At 40.8% G+C, this 20149-nt stretch overlaps 1 protein-coding gene across 1 annotated transcript in view; it reads right to left on the bottom strand.

Moving 5' to 3' along the window:
- The window catches only part of foxj3 (forkhead box J3), a 78060-nt gene extending 60756 nt beyond the window's left edge, over positions 1-17304 (bottom strand). Inside the window, exon 1 of the mRNA XM_075461321.1 lies at positions 17029-17304. The gene's annotated coding sequence lies outside the window, so the exon portion shown is untranslated. The remainder of the gene's footprint in view (positions 1-17028) is intronic.
- Positions 17305-20149: the final 2845 nt, after the last annotated feature.

A 20149-nucleotide genomic window follows, 5' to 3' on the forward strand; every position in this document is an offset into this window, starting at 1 on the left:
ATAATGCCCAGATCCACCCTGAGGAACTCCAATGATGCCCCAACCCAGTACTCCGTCTGACAGCTGAAACTCATTGGACACACAGGAACTCCCTTCGAAGAAGCAGTCAGGCACCAATCTGAGAGTGTTGTCAGACAGGAGTCTAGGGCAGAAAGAGATTCTGTTCTACTATTGTGAAATCGGCTGTGGCATTTCCAATGGGGAACTCTCATTATAGAGGAGGAAGGTGAAGAATCTGTGTGCATGACATTACACATGACGAGTCGACATTAGATATCTCAGAACAAAAATTTCAGTACAACACTGGCCAACTATTTGTAAAGCCCGTTGACCAACTCTTTGCATGTCATATATAAAGTAAAATAAGGAAATGTACAACAATCTGTCTTGTTTGAGCCCAACAGACCCCTCAAGATTCTTTCCACCAGAGGCGTTATTTTCCAGTAATCAATTAACAACAACACTGGCAGTTCAACTGAGTTCAACTAATAAAATCCAGATTTTTGTAGCTGCAGCGTATTCTGATCACAATTTATTTATCTATTTGTTTGTTTTATTTTTTTAAAGTCACCACTCCAGTAACTCAACAACTACGTAAAGGATGGTGGTCCAGTTAAAAGTTGAGCTGTAACCGAAGCTCAAAGTGTTGTTTTTTTTTTAATGTGCAGGCCTTATCAACCATCTCCTTTCCAACGTGTTTCACACAGCCATGCATTACAAGAAAAAACACCAAACCGTTTTTCTAAAAGTGTCAATATATGAACTAAAGGAGACATTTCTTTCCAAGTTAGTTTCTGACCCCTGGATCCTACAGCTGATACATTCTGGATCTCCATGAATTTAATAATTCTGTGAATAGTCAGAGGGAGGTTAAGAGCCCAGGACATATTGTAGGTCTTAACCTCTGATTGATCTGCGGAGCTCATCAAGTCTTGAATGCTCTAAATTATTGGATGGAGGCATGCCAAAGCATCCCAACACTGACTTGGGATTTAAATCTTTATGAGAGAATCAAATTACATTTCAGCAGCCCGGCAGAGACTAATGAGGTTTTAATACACTTCACACATCTCCGCAAGTATGCAATGTGAAATACTCCTGATGCACGTCAGTCAACACCACCGGATTCATCCATCTTAAAAAAAAAAAAAAATCATGAGTAGTGCTCTGCACTTTGTGAATGGTTAAAGGATTTCAAATGATTGTTCTGTCAAACTACTGTCACTTAAAATTTTTTCTGCCCTTAAAAAGATAACATGTTACCGTGTTTGCAGTCAACTGTAAAACTCCACTTACACACCTTACATCAAGAACAAGCGTTTTAGGGTGCATCGCTTCCAGGAGAATCCACCCAACAGCCTGATAACATTTTCTAACAGTAATGATAATGAGGCAGTTGTATTCCCACCCCAACACCACATTTTGGTGGTGCAAAAGATAAGGCTAATTAAAGTGGCACCATTTGCATCTTTACCACGGCGTTTCAACAGCGAGGGGAAGAAGCCCGCCACAGCAAGCTAATGAATGTAGGCTTTCTGAAGGGAGACTTTCTGTCACTTCCCCTGCTCATGCCTTAACCCTCCACTAAACCTCTTAAATTCTCATGCTCTTCTATCTGGCGAGGCTGTCTGTGTCTCACCTTTTTCATCTACCTTCCCGTTTCTCCGGTTTAAATTTGTAAGTTCACCCCCCCCCCCTTTCCTCGCGCACCCCCCACTACCACCACCACCACACAGGCTGCGCTCATTACAGCGGATTTGCATGTCTGCTCCAGAGCAGTATGAGAGGAGATGAAACAGAACTCCCAGTGGCTGCCACTGCAGAGATTCACTCATCTGACAGAAAGAGCTCCACTTTGGGCCCAAGACAAAGACAAAGACAAAGACAACTAAACAAATGCAGACTACTAAGAGGCCATAGACATGTATGTATATCTATACAATAACAATTATTTTTTAATATATATATAAAAAAAATAACACTAAATATATACAATCTCGAGACGTGACAGTATTCAGTTTAAATATATCTATATGCAGGACACAAACATCTACCTTTCAGCACATTTTTCCTGCACATTACCAATCAAGACTGCTCGACTTGGAAGGATGAGGCCATGAGTTGTGTACTGTGAAATCAGTCTCCATTCCTGCTGAGTGATCACAAACCTAAGACCACCGGGTATCTTTCATATGCTAGTGTCAAGGTCTTCGAAGCTGTCTTCTGGTATTTATCACAGTCAGTTTCTAAGACAGCAATGACTGGGTGATTCATTCAAGAGAACAAACCATCTTTCCTCAAATGCTGCATCACAACAAAAATCTCATGTTGAGACTCTTAATCTTATTTCAAAGGGACCGAATGATTTAAGATAATGTTCGTTGTGCAATATCAGTGCTGGGATGCATTGAAGAACTGAATAGTAAATAAAAAGTGAAGCTTTTACCAAAAAAGATATACTGTCGCTCTGAGAGATGATGGAGAGAAGTTCAATCGTGAAGTCTTTAACCCATGTGAATACCAATTAGTTTGAACTGACATGGTGTGATTTTGAAGATTTAAATAAGATAAACACATATTATTAGCAAAAGCTTTGTATTTTAATCCTTTTTTTAATATTATTTTTGTTTACACCGAGTATAGATATGGAGCAAGAAGTTATAGTCGCTGCTGCTGGTGTCTAAGCAGAGGAAAAGGTATCATCAAAGAGAGCATCTGAAAGTACACCACTTCTATATCTGCCTATTTTCTTTGTACTACAGTTCTCAACTTGGACTATCACAACCATCAATATTATGAAAGCAGGCTGCACGGTGGTGTGGTGGTTAACACTGTCACCTCACAGCAAGAGGGCTCCTGGTTCAAATCCTTTCTGGGACCTTTCTGTGCGGAGTTTGTATGTTCTCCCTGTGCATGCATGGGTTCTTTAAGGCTTCCACACACAGTCCAGAAACATGCATGTGTGCATGATTGTTTGTCTCATTTGTCTCTGCATGGCCCTGTGATGGACTGGCGACCTGTCCAGGGTGGGACCCTGCCTCTCAATGGCAGCTGAGATAATCTCCAGCCCCTCTGCGACCCTGAATTGGATTAGTTAGGTATAGAAAATGGATGGATGGATTATGAATGTCACAAATTTGCTTAATGAATAACCAAAAAAGCATTTAGAACTTTTTCGTTCTCTTCAAATTATTTTTCTTCAAATCAAACTCAATTTGAGAAAAACAGTGTGTCATGTGCCATGTAACACGGGTCACTCAGTAGGTTTACATGCACATTTTAATAGAGCTATGATTACAACTTAACCTGGACAATAAACTGGGCCACCGCCCTTGTCAGCACAGGGGGGGGGGGTCCAGTCATTGACTGAAGTATGTCAGATGCACCGACATTGCGTTCATAAAAACCTAGATTTTAATAAAGCAGAGTGACAGTGCTTTACGTGAGCACAAGTTGACACCTTGTTTTAATATGCTGTTGATTGTTTAGTCGCCAGGCAAAAGAAGCAGAAAATTATTTGAATGACAACAGCTTTATTCACAATTTGGCTGTGTTAATATACAATTACACTTCACCATTTTATAAAAAGGGGTAAAAAAACAAAAGCAGAACTTTGAAGCATGTGTGAAGCACGTTGACCCATTTGAGTCTAGCTGAGCTTTACCCCATCCAAAGTTTGAGGGTGCGTTAGCCTGGTTTCAAGAAGCTCAAATCCGTAAGATTTGGGTGAGACTAACATGTTTACATGCATTTTAAAAGACTGGTTTTGGTGTAACATGTAGCATGTTAACATAACACTAAAAAACAAAAACAAATGATTGTGTTGGTCCAAGCTTGGAGAAGTACTGAGGTCAAATCAAATGACCGGGACGACCTGCGTTGGTAACCATGCCGATAGAGTAAATGTCAAACACTTTGCTAAGTAAGCCACCAAAGTAAAATAAAATGGGGAAAGAGAATGTTCATGTTGCAGTTTTGGTGCTCTCCAAATTCGGCCTTTTTGTACAGGATGACTCACTTGGTGAAAGCAGCACATCATGTGCCGTGCAACATGAGTCACAGTGAAAGAGAGGGGTAGAGAGTCCTATCTGACCTGTTCTGCTGCCCCACTGAAGAAAAAAAACAACAACAACACAGCCTTATTTTATCATTTTCCTGGTCAACATAGAATTAAGTCAACAAACAAACATGACCAATCCAGTCCTGCAGTATGAGACAAATGTACTGCATTACAAGGAATCATAAAACCCTACCCTATATACACTAATGAGTCAAAGCAGGCTGTCTGTTCCCCACTGAGAGAGCAGGCTCTGACTCATAAGAATATGATGTCTTACTAGGCAGACAAATAAAAAAAAAAAGGAGAAATTAAAACTGGGAACCTAGAAATTATTTTTTGTTTTAAGACTTTCAGGTCCACATTTTATCTTGAATTTTGCAGATGAGTGCACATTAGAAATCAACTGCGAGTTCACCCTAACCGAACGCATTAAATACGATGACGAGATGAGTGCAAAAGAAGGCTAAAAACTATTGATTTTAAGCCCCATCGCAAAACATAGTCTATCCATCGTAATCATCTGCCCAAAAACTGTAACAAGGAATAATAAGATGGTCTGTTTGGAGGGGAAAATAAATGTGAAATAAATACCAAATCTGACACAGCAGGGTGAGTGTGAAACTGCAGTCTGCTTGCAGAGCGTGCACCAAAAACCAAAGCTACCAAAGCTAACGTGGTGACGGCGGTGGTGGTGGCACTGACGTCGTATGAAGCCTTTCCAACACCAAAACGTCAAATAACTACAACCTACAATTGAAAGTGTAACATCCATCAATACCGGCAACACTTTACTCACTGTAACCACCTGCGCCTCCTCCGCAGATAATCTTATAGCTTTATTGTCTTACTGGCTTGAATTGGAGTGTACCTTTGAAGTGTCTTGAGGTGACATTTGTTGTGAGTTGGCGTTGTATAAATATAAATGAATTGAATTATGAAGCTACAATTGTTTACTTGCACCCTTTTTCTGAGATACTTGTGATATAACTTAAATGGATTAGCTAAATCAATTTTCGAGAAGGTTTCTCAAATCAATCTGTTGGCTAAAGTACCTTTTATTTAACTTATTAAATTCAATTAACTTATCTTTTAACTAAATCTTTTTATCTGATGGTCTTTCCCTCCTGCGCAGCAAATCCAGGATCATAGCGAATGTGCATTACAGCAAATATAATAGAAATGAGTTCAACTTGGGAAGAATGTAGCCGGCCACAGTGAGTAAAAAGTATTCAATCTTTACCATCGACTCATTTGAAAGATCTTTTGTGCCACCAAAAAGTTCAGTGGCCCAACTAATTTGTCTGCAATATTGTAGTAATCTCATGCCCAAGTTGTTTCCAGCCATTTGCAAAGCAATAGAAATGCATCCTGAAACTCATGCTTCAAAGAAAATATAAATCAGGTTAACTGGTTTGGAGCGAATAAACTAGTCTGCATAGTGTCATCGGCAAATGGCAGTAAAGACTCCTTTGTACGTGGTGGTAACAGTGAAGCTGTCGCTAACAGGAAGAAAAAATATTGGGGAAGAAGACAGACAAAATAGGTCCCCTTGGCAATAAATGAGGGAAAATGGAGAAAAAGTCTCCAGGATTTTTTTTCAGCTCTTTATGTTGTGTTCATTCTTCCAAGTCTGCCTGTGACCGTGTCATGCAACTAACATTTGGCACGTCGTGTTTTGCATGATTCCTTTTGAATCGTTATTCGTATAGAAATCAATCAGTTTTTGTGACCGTTGTCAAGATATGGGACTATATTGTTTTAACGGGTCTTGGTGAGGATGCCCCATTACCACCAAAAGGTCGCATTAATGCACCAAACCGTTCGTCGATCGCCATGAAACAACAACAGAAGGCTTCAGTGCAATGAGCGTGTGAGCTTAGATGCAAATAGTGTACAAATAGGAACAACACGGAAAGCCAAAGACATCGACCATCAACAAGCTCTATTGTAAACCTCTTTCGGAAATTAAACAAACTTCCAGTCCAAACCCTGCCAGGTAAAGCTGGTGTACCATCAATCTAACATGACTACGCACTGTTATCTGAGAGCGAAGCCACCAAGCAAACTTTTTTGTTGTTGTTGTATTCACACCGACACAATTTGCTCTTACAATGATTTTGATGCGAATTATCTGAATTCATTTGGACTGTACATTACACTGGCTTCGCATCACGCGTGTTACATGTGCAACGCTAAATATTTCACGTTTTCAAACCACCGACCAGTCTGTTCAGGCACTCCTGCGGCAAAGCTACAGCCTCTTTTGCCTTTGGTAAGGTCAATCAGACACATACAGTGCCTACAGTCAGAGACAATCTGGAAAAAAATAATTACATTTAAATGTTTTCTTATACATAAGAAATATGAGAAATAACCTTATGTACATATCAAGTATACTACACAATGGTTAAAACTCCCCTTAAATTTGCACTGTATTGCTGCATGCAACTGTCCCTTAATTATAATTACTTCAGTCTAATGTACTGGTGGTGGTCTGTCTTCATCTATTAGATGGGAAATTATTAACTAAAAGAAAAAGAAAAACTTAATTTTATTAAGTTGCTCAAAGGAGCATTGTATAGGACTGTAATACATTTTTTTTTATTCTTCTTCTTTTTATTCTTCTAATTAACACATTAATCAGTTATCAAAAGTGTTGATGGTAATTGCAGCCCTGCTCTAGTCGAGATTTAAAAAGCCACAAACGTGTGAAATACAGTTATAACTTACTCATTTTCACTTAATCCCTTTTGTTTCTGACATACAATGGAGCACTTAATGTAACGGCATGTTCATTCTGCAGCAGTAGGTGACCTCTTAGAGTTGCAATTCAGATGCATTCATCATAATCAAAATTCATTGTAGAGGCTAATTCGAGCTTTGACACTGAATTGCGTGCCCTGAAAAGCGTTCGTCACTGAACTACAAATACGCTTTTTGTGATTAAAATGTGCATGTGTGCCTCCGTGGCAAGTAATGCGGGATTTTTTTGTCTGTGACATATTTTGTCCTCGAGCCAGGAACAGAAAAGGAAAACCAACATAAGTACCACTCGCACTGATCTGTAGCCCTGCCTCTTGGTTCAGCTGTAAGATTCTACCAATTAGGAAATTACAAAGACATGCTTTAGCGGCCGAAAAATAAGAGAAACGGGCTGCTATGGTGGTGTGCCACTAGACTTAGAAATTCCTGGCTTTGGCTTTAAAAGGGCACCTGGAAGATTTCCCCCAAAAGGTTTGATAAAAACAGATTCAAAATTCCAGTGTGGTGGCCAAATAGGTTCTCCATTGGGACCTCTTAAAGGGAAGAAAATTCAAGATAAAAAATACGTTTTGAAAAGGAAGTCATTTCGGATTACTTAATGGGGATTATCAGGCACAAACCCAAGCAGCAATCAGCATTAACCAAAGAGTTCATAATTTGTTCCTCTTCAATTATTCTCACTTTTGTCAGAGCATCATTTTGACTGTGTGCAAGGCAGAAATCGGTACTGTGAGCTGCCAGCAGAATTTAACTGGAGTGTGGTGGGGGCCACATAGCACACATTAAGTCATTAAAGTCCCGTGCTTACAGTCCCTTCCTAACCCCCCACTGTATACACCAGTAACGCCCCGGTCTTTCAGAACCAAAAGCTGCTCTGCCTCCTGCACCTAATAAGAGGAGGGAAACTGGAAGGGAAGTCGAGGCATGACAGTCTTTTAAAGGAAGCCGAATAAATGAGTGAACACACACCCTGGGGCGGGCATGCCGGGGGGTTTCCAGGAGGCTGGCGTGAGCGAGGCCAATCGTGTCAAGATGAGGCGACAAACTAAAACAAAACTGACATATCAAAGAAGCCAAGATTTGTAGAAGGCAAAAGAGCAGCCAATACAACACATTCAACAGCACAGCTTGTTTCTGCATCAATGAGAGGCGACACAACGAAAGAAAAAGAAAAAAACGGCAATTATCCATTAAAAGTGCAGCATAAATTCCATCTGCTACAAAGCTGCATTTCTTCCCAATCAAATTCCAGCTCAAAACATCTCAGTGGTCTTGTGTTCTGTGATCGCTTCCTTGTTTACTTTTCAGAGGTAGACAACTGTAAATAAGGCATTTCTGAGACCGCTTCTTTACCCCAACTTTCAACTCCGTCTTAGTCCACAGAATACATAAAAGTAAACTTTACCCTTACAGCACAGCCAAAACTCTATCGTTACTACAATACACTAACGAGGCCTTCGGGCAACTTTAAACGATGCAAATGCCTCATCTACATGCAGTAACCATAATCTCTGGCAAACCTGGAAGGTACAATTACAAAATAACGCAGATACAGTAAGATTGCAACTGCTCTTAAATGAGTTATATTTTTAATTGGCTCGAAGAAAACCACTGTGGCCTTAAACTCAGTTTGCTTCTAATGAAATATCAGAGGTAAACTGTTTACTACGTATTTTCTTTGCCTGCGATAATAAAGGAAATTCTCTGAGGTGTCTGCCATGCTGACACAGCCTTTAGGTGCTTGTATCCAAAAATGGGTGCATTAAGTGCATTTTAATTGACTTATATTTACCCAGTGCACTGTCTTGCTAATAAAAAAGATATTTTGGCGCTCCTTGAAGACAAAAGAAAGTAGGTCACTCAGTCTCCTGTGAGTCATAAGTTTTGGCAGGAGACCAAGACGAGCAGGTACGGGAGAGACAGAACTAGAGCTGAAAGAGGCCCTGACGGTATTAGAATAGCATTTCATAGGTTTCATATAGTGCTCAAGGTGAACTTCCCGCTGGAGATTTTGTGGTACAAAATAATACCAAATCAAAATAAATGCAGATGTTTAGAAAATTAAAACAGGAAGGCATGAGTTTTACACATAAAATTAAAACTGCAACAAGGTTTACCGAGAAAAACCGAAGCCTTGAAACTGCAGGAGAATGCTACTTCATATTCCATCATATAAATTTCCCCCAGTGAGGAAGAGACATTTCTCAGATTCCAGATGCAGTCTTGTTTCTCTCCAGAGCCGAGGCCCCGAGCTTTCCTCCCAGGGTCACGGCACCTTGGCAGCGTGGTCGACATGTGGGGTCAGAGCTGGGACTCAGATTTCCAAAACGGTTACTTTGTGAAGGCAGTGACTCAGCCTGGCCAAAGCCGTCAGTCAAACGGTCACCTAGGGACAGCCGAATGTTTGAGGAAGCACTGCAACTAATGTCTTAGGCCCTGTGACCAAGAAGCCGATGCTTTCTTAATTACATTGGGAAACTGGCACAGACAGACCTTGTCGCCTAAGCACACGAGCCCCTCCTCCAGCTAACCTCTCCGCCCTCTCATTCATCCACCCTGAGGGAGAGGCACGCAGGCCAGAGGAAGTATGACTCATCTGAGTAACAAGATGCATTCTTCAGAATTCTCTACAGACGTGGTGTTTGCTAAGTGAAGAGCACAGGAGAGGATGGTGCAGAGACACAAAGAAACACAAGTGAACAGAAACAAATTAAATATAAATCAAGGAACAAACTATGCGTGATAGAAAAAAAAAAAAAAAAGATGGATTGGGCAAGAGCGAGTCATCTTGTGTGGGTTTCCAGGTCCACATAGATCAACATTTGCTCCAACTCTGTAGAGAGAATCCTTGGCTTCTTTTAGGGGTTTTCTGAATCACAGATGAGGGACTCCAAGTACTACATCTAAGGCTAATCCAGCAGGTTTCACACAGCAAAAAAAAAAAAAAAAAAAAACGAAAATGACAAATGACAACAGCAGAGGGAGGATCTGACGTGCACTTCTGCTGAGCATGCAAAGAATAATGAGATACCGCCAGAAGGTAAAGAAAAAGACAGCGTTGAATTATTGGATCCACCTCGACTCCTTCACAAATAACACCACATCTGCAAATCTTGGCACTCGCCACTACAGATCATGAGTCTCACACACCACATCACACACAGTCTCCAACTTCTACTTGAAGCTATTTCTGGACCAGCCCACATTAATATAAGCTGAAATCACAACACAAATAAACACGTTTTACAAATGAAGGTTTACACAGCCATCTGAGATGCATAATAATAATAATAATAAGGTCTCCTGATTTCATTATAAAATATCCGTATCCCACTAGTTTGCTGAAACTTAAATGCTACAGCAGTAAACTACATTTTCAAGACTGTTGCTCAATCTTACAAAGCAGAGTGATGTCTGAGGACCTCATTAAACCTGACCGTCTCCGACTTTCCTCTCAAGGACTGAAGATTTAGTCAGACATGAGAAATTTGTCACCGTTAGTTCACTGCCACACTGTCAACGCAAAGTAATAAGCCAATAAACTAATGACTGCAGGCTCATTTGGAACTTACACTGCACAGTACACATTCTTTCCAGATATTTATGTTGCTGCATAGAAGAAGAAAAGCGCCACTTACACAAAAGATTATGCACCCGACATCGTCAACAACTTTCAGTATTTGGATTCAGGTCTCTCCCAGGTGAGTTAGATCAGTTTCTCTCTCTTTGGGTAACGTTTCTTCGCCGTAAATTTGAGCCTGACAGAACAAGCGTCCCACCTTTATGAATCAGGGGTCCGTGGAATAAAAGTATGGATGCACCAGTGGCTTAGCAAGTAAATGGCACTGGCCAATTTTCAGCTAAAAGGGGCTCTGACTGGTCACAAATCCAATGTTTTTCCCAGTCAAGTGAATGCATCATGCGCATCACAAATCTTCAATGTGGAAGTTTTTTTATTGAGTTAGGATGACCCAAAGATGGAAATCTGTATTATCTGAACGGCGTTTGATAATAATGTCAGAAGAAGCGTAAACGGGAAAGTGAAAGACAGAGGAGTGTCAACCGCTCGGTAATTTACACACAGCTCTCCATTAGCCGCAGCTTCTACTTTAACAGTTGCCTTGTTTCAGTTCAGCTGCCCATCTTATGACTTAATAGTCCAAAACATACAATAATCAAGTTGAAATTCGCCATGCATTCAGCTCCTGAAAGCACTGCTTTTCTCACATGAACATACACAAACTCAATCGATCAAATCGATAAAACAGGCGATGGTGTCGAGTAGAACATTACTGCTGTCTAAATAACCTATTGCTCCTGTAACTTTTTGTACGTTTTCACCATTACCAGTTAAACAAACTGATGTCAGTTGCTCAAAGTTTTGTGAAAGAAATATAAGAGATGAATTGGATCCAGTCAATTAAGCCGTCTGTTCATTTTATGATATAGAAGATAAGAGTAAAAATAGAAATATGTTTTTTTTATGTTCAGTTGTGGTTGTCCTAATTTCTGATCCACTTCTATATTTTGAAATAAAGTTTTACATGCATATATCTGTATATATACATACACACATAAGAAGCAATATAGCTAAAATAAAATGTGTATGCCGTCATGCTGAATCGTCTCATAGAGCAGAGAGATCATCAATGAGTCAACAAATTTTCACCTCGAACTCAACACATACAGACGCTTGGTGAGGGCTCCATGCTGTCACACCAGCAACCCCTTCAGTGACACATTTGTGAGGATTAGAGATCTGGATTTGCTTCTTGCTGGAGACCGTTGGTCAAGCAGGTATTTCTCCTTGTCTCCAGATCACTAGGATTACTAATCCGTGCACATCTACCACTTCTACCCTACCGAGTTGGTTTCCACAGTCCGTAACACTTCTGAGTCTAAGCCTCAGCTTAAACTGGATGATCACCACCTCCACCGACCAACTCCTGGCATTTCAATCCCCCCTCCCACCCTCCAGTTGGAATTTATTTACAGTCCATGAAATCCATCTTTGAGAGAAAAGTTTTCTTAAAGTTCACCAAACATGTGATTTGCTCAAAGATCAGTGATCAATTGTGTAGCTGTGAGATCTCTCTGGTATCCATAATAATTGTGATTAGAAGTTTTGCTGTGATTGAGCTACCCCTGTCCTGTCCTGGTATGGTATGCTGCCTAAAAGTGAATCTACCACAGCAGTGACGGCAAATACTATGATGAAAGCTTCACAGTTATTACTTAAACTGCATCAGCTTAGCAAAGTCTCCTTTTTGCACAGAGCACTGAGGACTCCTAAGAGTGGGAACCATAGGAATATGAATTTCATCCACTTACTGTGAAACCAAACACTGATTCTGACGGTCAAACTCTATAAAATGATGGATTCATTAATCCTTTAAGGCATTTAGAACTCGCCGCCTTTATCAATGTACGGTTTGGCTATTCATTGGCATACAAAATGATTAAAATCTAAAATGATTCAGTGAATTTACTCCTGACTTATTTTACTCCATCTTCGGTCATACTTGGCATTAAGCACCAAATTGCGTGCCTTTCAACGAAACTAATCTACTGTCAAAATACTTTCGTTTCGTGTCTAGTGCACCACAACTACCTCAATTTTCCTAACCACCTGCGTTCGTGCACTTTCACCGATTCCAAAACTTGAGCTGAATGCAAAGATGTGATGAAACTGAATAATAAGGACAGAACTGCAACCAAATTTTATGATTCTTTCTGCAACCATGAGTCAGAAAAACCACCGTGCACTACGGTACAGGAGCAGCCATCTCCCCCACCGCAGCCTTTACTCTTAGATTTACTAAACTTTGCCAGGCTGGCTTTGGTGTGGGTAGTTAGTGTAGTTCCCCTGCAGAGAGAACCCTGATTAGTCAGATTGGGGGGGGGGGGACTACGAAGATGAACACTTTCAGATTAAAAAAAAATACAAAACATGAGGCAAAAAGCAAGTTGAATTACATATCACAAACTTCCCTTATTCATGTCTACATCCAGCTCCATGCCAGGACATGAAATTTAGCATTTAGGACTAGTTTACTGACAAATTCAACTCAATACATTGGGAGAAGGTCAGATGAGGAGAAGTAGGCAGTGTATTGCGAGTTGAATAAGAAATGAAAGTGTAGTGCTTCAGTAAATCCACTCTCTGCATCCCGTGAGGAGGTTTGGTGGTATAGGGGTGGGGTAACGGTGGAGTCGAGGCTCGTTTGAAACTGAACCAGTGCTGCATTCCCACATCCACCCGTATCCAGCGAGGGGCTCTTTAAAAATTCATTGATTTACAGCAAAAATAGATTAAAGCACCCAGCTGAGCAAAACTCAAAATTTGGCTCCTGAATAACATTAACAATAACACATCTCCCTCAAGCCCCCTGGGGGGGTGGGGGGTGTTTTGCCTGAAGAAATATTTCTGCTTTTTCCACCTTACAGCACCTTGAGAATAATTCATTTCCAATCATTACTAAAATAATGCATTTCTAATTGTCATCTTTAATTACGATTTTCTTCAGATGACAAACTCAGCTGAGAAAAACTAATTAAAATCCATCCAAGGATATGTCATTCCCATGATGCCATTCTATTCACCATTTGATAACTCAGCTACAGAGACTCAATGACAGCTGCTCTACCCCCCCCAATCCAAAAAATGCCAAGAAGCACAGTTACAGTAATTGCTCTGGCCAGCACTAAATGAGGTTCACTTAAGTGCAATTATCCCCCTCTGATCTCTCACATAAAGAGATTTCTTTAACATGGAGAAGTGGGCACACACAATGTGACTGCAAACAAGATTCAAATTGGAATCAGGGAGGCATTTCCAGCAGATGGATTGGCTTTGTAGCTCATCTGCATTCATGTGATGCACAGCGTTGCTAATGAAGACTGAGCGAGTGCATATTCACCACCGCAGCTTGCATGAGAGCAAAACTTCACACCATATATAAAAGGAAAGTGCCCTGAGAAAAGTTCTAATAAAACTGTCTGGTTATCTGGTCTGAGACGCATTATATGGCAGCGCAGACTCCACGCAGAGTAAATAGCTGTTGAACCAATAAGTACGATCCTGCTGCAAAGTAAAGAAAGAAATAAATAAATAAACTCCAACCTACAACAACTTCAAATTCAAATTCAAGAAGCATGAGATTGAAACTCTGGATTCAGACCCAGATATATGTCATCAGCATCAGCAGTCCTAATGAACACACTCCCATCTGCCAGCAGCATCACGCAATAGGTCTTCAGCCTCAGGGGCGAGATGTGACGGTCTAATAGAGGCTGCAACAGAGGTTACCTGTTGGGTGCAGTCCAAATACACAGGGCGGAGGTGGGGGGGGGTGCCTTTGATGGGCGTTCTTGTTGCCACAGGCTAAAGCACCACCAGAACTCTGATAACTATACCTCATGGATGGCCATTTGAATAATCACTTCAACAAGGGGAGAAATTAAAAAGCCTCTCAGTGAGACCGGCTGGGCACGGGGCCACATTCTGAATTCCTAATGAGGAGTCTGCATTCAAATGGTAGAAACTGTTCTAAATTCATTCTACTATGCAAGCTTTCTGAACCTTGACATACATCCAAATTACTAATCTATTATACATCATCATCCCCGAGCTGAACATTATCTGTGACGCACTGATGACACGTCAATCTTTTTTCACATTAATACTGTAGTCCTTGTCTCCTAAAGATAATGAAAAGTCTTTTTTGTTTCTTCAGAAATGATAGATGAATGTGCTATTCACACCATACACGCGCACACAAAGCACCCAAAGGGCCGTGTGAAGGTAGGTGCAATGTTTTTAAACCACTGTGCTACAGACTTTTCAAAGAGCACTCAAGGCTAAAACCACAGGTTAACCAGTTATAACCTTAGGTGACATACGCGTGCTCACCTTTTCAAGCTTGAAGCGCCGCACATCATCGATTTTAAGGACACACTGTAATATTCTTTAAAGGGAACGACAATAATCACAAAATGAAGCTAAAAGTTAAAAGAAACCTTTCAGATGAATCGTACGGTTACAATATTGAAGTCATTTTTCTAATTTTGTCAGAAGCTGAAAAAACAAGAATGATATCACGTCTTCCCTTTCAAGTTTGTCTGGTTAGTCGCAATTTTTTTCTCTTTCCTCTGAACTATTCAGTACACACATCAGACGACGAGTTGTTTTGGTAAAATATATAACCAATTAAATTCACAAAATCTGCACGATTTGACAGGAAAACAGAAAATAATCGTCCCTGTAAGTGTACTTACAAACAGACGCAATGCATTTGGAGAAGCCTTCAAATTCGAAATCTGTGTAACATTTCCGGTTGTGAGTAAAGTGAAACTCACATCTCATTAACTAAAGGAATATAACAGATGTGACTCCACTGCTTTAAGGAGCGCATTTGGTTGTGTTTAGTTGTGTTCTTATCCATGTCTTCACAGGCACACTTAAAAGCTTTCCTTAGCAGTAACTTTTTCTTCTCTGATCCAGCAGAGATCAGCTGAATGTCACTTCCATTGTGCCAATTATTTCCAGCATTGTTTTCAAACAGCTGTTTGAATTGCCATAAGATACCGCCCTCAAAGATTGCGCAATTTAAAGAACAGCATCAAGGACCGAAGCAGAGTAGAGATTGAGTTGTTTTTCGGTGCAACAATAAGCCAACATTTTCCACTAAACCTCTTAGGTTTTGTGTCTTGAAACTTAAGAAGAAGAAAAAAAGCGGACGGGATAAATAAATATGTAGTGACAAATACACAGGATCGTTTCCAGAGGGTATGCTGTATGAGGCTACTTTGCCTCTGCTTATCTGGATGGAGGAGCTTCATAACTGAAACACCATGTGTCCTCTACAGCTGCATGTACAAATAGCCCCGATCCAGACAGCTCTGTAGGCCTGCTATTTAAAGGATGGGTGATTAAGAAGCAAACCAGGTCTGACCTTTGATTGTGGGTGCTGACTAACGCTATGGGCATTTGGTTAGTTGAAGCATACAGTCTGGCAGGGTTTGGATGTTGGGGAGGGGTTGTTTGTGATGTTTGATTTTAGTCATAAATTCAGCCTTTTTAATGCTCAGTTTTATAGCAAAAATACAAGTTAGAGGAATTAGCGTGATTGTCAGCTGGACTTCGCAGACAAACTGTAATTGAAATGAAACGGTGAAATCCCTGATAAAAAAAAAAAACCTGCAGAAAGGTGACAGCGGACAAATTAAAGAGTGCAGTCATCCATTTTCCAATAAAGACCGCCAAGGACATCGTTTTGTGTACAGCCACACGAAAATACCACAGCTGTTCGATTTAAAGTGGCAACGTGAGCAAATCATTGTCTGATCGCTGTGTGATCAAAAACCAACTAATTAAACATCCGAGCAAAAATAAAGGAGCTCATATCTGAGAGTCATTCAGGGTTCATTATTTCACTGCAACACCGTCTGTGCCCTTCTGCAACACTGAACCAGAGAAGGTCTCCGGATCAGCCGCATGAAATTCATCCGAAACATGTTTTGCACTTGTTGATTGCCCAGCCACATGACCAGCTTTTACAGAGGAGGATCATCGTTTTTCTGCAGGAATCTGTTGGCCGCGAGCAAAACTGACGACTGACAGACGAGAAAACACACTGCAACAGCTGTGAGTCAAATACCACCGCCAGAGCACACAGGAAAACCAAATGACACTGGAGTAACACATGCACGCACTCACTTCATGCTGGACACACGGCGTCTCACATACTAAACAGCTAGCTAACGATAGCTGTTGGAGGTTTGGGATAGGTCATCAAATCCTCCTAATGCGAGGAGAATACAAGAACACCTACCACTTAAAAAAGAGCCGACAACGCTCGGCTTAAGTCAGGTGGCTACAGAGGCTGGCTAGCTAGCTGTCAAAGTTGCCCTGTCAGTTGTCACCGGTTGCACGGTGGTGCTAGCAGGCTAACGCGAGAGCTGTCAACTTGGAGAGTTACAGCAACGCGTCCGGAGTGTACAAACACTGACCACGGGGAAACACCGACTGGGTGTTAGAGGAGAGGAAATGTCCCCGCATGCCCTGCCACGGCGAGGGGAAAGCTGTGCGACAGGGCCTGCTTGCCGGGCTCAATCCCCAGAACTTCAGTGCAGCTCACTTCCCCATTAAAGTCGTCCATTTCGAGGGCCTTAGTTCAACTTCCATGCCCATGTAGCTCACTTACTCTGGATGAAAGCTGCTGTGGCGGTGGCTCTCTGTAATCCCCGCGGTAGTTTCAGAGTAACTGTCTCCCGTCCCTTCCACCTCCTCTTCTTTGGAAAGCGAGCCCCCCCACTAGGAATGTCCTTTGCTCTTGACGTTGTTGTCCTGTTCAAAGAGCTTCGCTGTAGCTTCGCCGGTATGCCCGCGGTGCCGTGGTGTCCCTCCTCAGCTCCTCTCCGCCTTCTCCCGTTCGCCTTTCTCTCGGCGGCCGAGCCAACATCCGGGACTCTCCCCCGTTTGGGTTAAGTGCCCGGAACTACTTTCACATATGACGACGCACATGGAGGTCCCCCCCTCCTCACCACCACTATCACCACCACCACCACCCGTCATACCACGCCTGCCGCCACAGAAACTAGCGCGCGGTTAAATGCTCACGCCCGCACTGGAAATAGCAGCCATACGAGACTGCACCTCAATCAATGAACTGATCGATAAAAGCGCTGTATTTAGAAGTCATTGTGAGTGAATGAGGTAAAGAAATAAAATAAAAGATAGAATAAAATAACTGAAAGGACACAATTAAGAGGGTCAGTTAAAGAGTAGAAAACGAAAAGGAGTGGTTATACTTATAAATCACTTTATCGGTCTAAAGATTCATACATATTTTACCAATGTACACATTACAAGCTATTTTAAAAAGCATGTAGCTATATGCAGAATTCAACTTTATGAATTTATCTATTTACTTGACAGTCCACAGATACATTTGACCTCATTCACACTTCGTAGTGAGTCAGTACATCTGAAGTGAGCCTTCTTGTTAATAAGCTGTTAATTAATGGATTTTGGTCCAACAGATTCCAGCGGAGGCTACTGTGATGAAATAAGACTCCAAAACACATGGTCCTGCTCAAAGAGACGCCTATGAAATGAACTTTTAAACATCTGAAAGCTCTTACCTCGTTGTTATTACTGACCGGTCAGTGCACAGTTATTTATCAAACATTAATAAACTCATCACCTACACCTTTAAAACTTTTTAAAGGGTCCCGTACATGTGAAACCTACAAGAAAAAGAAGCACCATCTGATTAATGATGAAAATACACATAAGTCTGGGTTTAGAAGATGGGCTTTATATCTCAGATCATTGTTGCTTTTGACTCCTTCAGACAGCGTTGCTGCTCAGCTTTAAACGTCAAACCACGTTTTCCCAGAACAGGACCTCAAAATACTCACAAGTTTCCGAAATTAATCATCTTTTCAATTACACCCAGTGCAGCATTGTGTTTGTGAGGTCCCTGCACAAGGACTCAGGTGCTGTTTCAAAAACATGGAAATACTAAATGCAAGCATTCTTTTATTCTTGGACTAAAAAAATATATATTTGTTTTTCCCCTTTAAAATTGCACCATGTCTAAAATAAAAAAAGGACTGCACAACGTAGAGTGCAATTAAGGTTACTTTACAAACTCTTAGAGGAAAGCTATATGCGGAAGATGTGTTAATTGAGGTTCAGATTTGTATTTACTCTTTCTTGTGAAATAATTGTGGGTATTTCTGTGGTTCACAGCTTCACCGTGTCTTATTTTTATTTTTTTTTATCACTGTGAATCATTTAAAAATGAAATCATCTGTGTGGAGTTGTTGCTTTAAGTAAGAATGTGGTTTAAAGCTATTCTCTGCTGAAGCGAGATGCTGTGCATTATGGCTCAGGCTGTGAAATAAGTGTACAGGATTGGAAAAAAAATAATGATTCTGGGTCTTTTCATTCAACTTCACATAATGTTTTCCTTTGATTTTAATTTTTTTGTGTGTGTTTTCACTTGTTCACAGATTCTTAAACTACTCTGACCCTTGTGTTTTAATTAGATCATTATCATGCCGCTTTATTACATTCTGTACTGTTTCGTGATTTTTTTTCAAGATAAAAAAGTTTTTAAAAAGTTCTTTAAAAAAGGCACAAAAAGCAACCAGGTTAATCACTGCAGTTAAACTTTGACGAACAACAACGTTGATGTGCTGTGACTGTTTGTTTTTTTTAGCAGTGCAACAGCGCCGCTTGTGGGTTAGTTGTGAGAACTGCATGCCAAAGGAAAACCTGGCTCCTCTGTATAAAATGCTTTTTAAGGTTTAAATACGTTGGGGTTTCTTAAATCGGGCATTATAAAGGCACTGTACAATCTGCACGTGTTAAAACACAGTTTCTAAAAAGCTTCTGCTTGTCTCTAATTCTAATGTTTGTTTAAAATTAAAATTGATTATTCTTCTGAAACAAATCATAATCGTTTGGCGAACGTTTTCCCTCATTAGAACATAATATGATATATAATATTAAATATATAATATTTAATAAAATATATATTAGACAGTTCCAGGTTCAACTCCCGGCTGGGGCCTTTCTGTGTGGAGTTTGCATGTTCTCCCCGTGTATGCATGGGTTCTCTCCGGGTACTCCGGCTTCCTCCCACCGTCCAAAAACATGCATGTTAGGTTACTTGGTGTCTCTGAAATTGTCCTTAGGAGTGAGTGTGAGTGTGTGTGTGGTTGTTTGTCTCATTTGTCTCTGTGTGGCCCTGTGATGGACTGGCAGCCTGTCCAGGGTGTACCCCGCCTTTTGCCCGATGACCGCTGGAATAGGCTCCAGCCCCCCCGCGACCCGACCGACGGATTCAGCGGGTATAGAAAATGGATGGATGGATATTTTAGACAGATTTTTTTATATCCCCCAGAGATTTGTGGCCCTGTACACCTGTTTTTAGATGAGATCACATTAATTAGGATAGCCAATTGAATATTTGTGAACATGAATGAAAATCTAAAGACAAATAAGTCCAGCAACCTTATTGTGTTGTTAAAACAACGTTTGTGACAATGGAACATGCCGCCATGTATACTTTTCAAATGTATCAACATCTCATTTTGTGCCCTGATGAGAAATTTAAAGAAATTTTTCTCCAACAGCAACAAAATCTTCGTTCAATGAATGTTTAAACTCCTCCAACAAATGGTCCACCAATAATCAAGCTTTCAATTAAAATCCATTCCTTACATTTTAAATCTATGCAAAAAGGGTCAAACGACTCAGAACTTCAGCTTCAAACAATTCAAGTCATCTCTCATGCTTTGATATCAGGACTC

The sequence above is a fragment of the Odontesthes bonariensis genome, chromosome 3 (genome assembly GCF_027942865.1).
Source record: "Odontesthes bonariensis isolate fOdoBon6 chromosome 3, fOdoBon6.hap1, whole genome shotgun sequence".
Lineage (NCBI taxonomy): Eukaryota > Metazoa > Chordata > Actinopteri > Atheriniformes > Atherinopsidae > Odontesthes > Odontesthes bonariensis.